This window comes from Coregonus clupeaformis, unplaced genomic scaffold (assembly GCF_020615455.1).
Source record: "Coregonus clupeaformis isolate EN_2021a unplaced genomic scaffold, ASM2061545v1 scaf0206, whole genome shotgun sequence".
NCBI lineage: Eukaryota > Metazoa > Chordata > Actinopteri > Salmoniformes > Salmonidae > Coregonus > Coregonus clupeaformis.
Window position 1 is genome coordinate 535483 of NW_025533661.1, and position 1800 is coordinate 537282.

At 40.1% G+C, this 1800-nt stretch overlaps 1 long non-coding RNA gene across 1 annotated transcript; it reads left to right on the forward strand.

The window, feature by feature from the left end:
• Positions 1-814: 814 nt before the first annotated feature.
• Positions 815-1239, forward strand: LOC121552867. The gene is made up of 3 exons (XR_005997307.1): positions 815-849; positions 1013-1078; positions 1212-1239. It is a non-coding gene; the product is annotated as an uncharacterized LOC121552867 (long non-coding RNA).
• Positions 1240-1800: the final 561 nt, after the last annotated feature.

A 1800-nucleotide genomic window follows, 5' to 3' on the forward strand; every position in this document is an offset into this window, starting at 1 on the left:
GCCATTTCATGGTGTAGCGTTCAGATTTCTCTTCACTGGACCTAAAGCGGCCTAGACCGAACCATGAAAACAGCCCCAGACCATTATTCCTCCTCCACCAAACTTTACAGTTGGCACTATGCATTGGGGCAGGCATTGGGGCTACGCGCTTCAGCACTCAAGTGTACAGTATGTTGTCTTTTTGGTGGCTAATAACTTGCCCATTTTGAAAGACACTTTGAAAATGGATTGCAACATAAAATGTTTGTGAACCTCCATGCATTAACTTCAGTATGAAGTCAGGCACTCTAGATATATTTACATAGCTCTAAGTCAGTATCAATACTTAATAGTAGGCTAGTGTACAATTGTCCTGCTTAATTGTTCTAACAATTTCTCAAACTTGTTTGCATACTTTCTGACAGTTGCATTAAACATTTGGATCACTTTGTGAGGTAGACCCTATTTGCTGGTTGTGATCCACTGACACTACCCAGTCAGAGGTAAAATTGCAATCTCACGGAGTGTTACACACAGAGAATGTTTTTGCCATAAATGTAGATGTGGAATAGATATTGTTCTGGAATTAACAGCAAATGGGAAACAATGATATAGTAGGCCTATACTGACATTTTCAGTTCGCACATTTGATTAATAGCAGTGGCAAGAGGCTAATTTGTTTGCCTGTTTTGCAATGCCCGACATTACATGGAACACCCAGAAAACATGTAACATCCTTCATTGCAACACATGTAGGCTTCATTAGGGCTTTGTGATTGGCTGAGAAACACTATATATTGTCTGTGTATTGATGGTGTGCTAACGCATACAGAGGCACTGAGAAGGCTTTTAACCCTGAGATACGTTAAGGTATGGACATACTAATAATTCTAACACTTTGTTCAGATTGAAGTCATTCTTATACGCTCGTTAACTGTGTAGTAGATTATACATATAATATAATCTGTAACTTGTTGGGAATAGTTGGATTGGTAAAGTGATCAAGTTGATGATTATACTGTACTCTATTTAGATGAAGACTTTCAGCATGAAGATTGTTGTTCTACTTGGATTTGTGATGCTTCTCTCTATTGCTTTGGTAAGCCATGCATATAGTATGTACATGAAATGCTGGTGCAAATGTTCTGTTAGACTAGAAAATACTTAAAGTTAGTGTATTACATCCATGTGTACTGTATATTATTTTATTGTCTTATTGTTTGTTTTTGAAGGCTGAGCATGAGCATGGCCATCAGCATATAATTGAGAAGCGCTCTTCAAGTGAGGAGGTGAGTAGTATAAATGATACATATTTTTTTAAATAGTATTTTTTCTTTATTGGCGGATAGAGACATTGAGAGAAGGACATAATGCATTCTCTTCAGGGAATAAAAATCATTTATCTGCTTTTTTGGTGCTTTTTTGCAAATAGGATGCATGTTTTCGAAAAATGTTATTCTGTACAGGCTTCCTTCATTTCACTCTGTCATTTAGGTTGTATTATGGAGTAACTATAATGTTTATGATCCATCCTCCGTCTCCCGAGTGGCGCAGTGGTCTAAGGCACTGCATCGCAGTGCTAGCTGTGCCACTAGAGATCCTGGTTTGAATCCAGGCTCTGTCGTAGCCGGCCGCGAGCGGGAGACTCATGGGGTGGCGCACAATTGGCCCAGGGTAGGGGAGGGAATGGCCGGCAGGGATGTAGAGCATGGCGTTTGCAACGCCAGGGTTGTGGGTTCGATTCCCACGGGGGGCCAGTATGAAAAAAATTATAATGTATGCACTCTCACTAACTGTAAGTCGCTCTGGATAAGAGCGTCT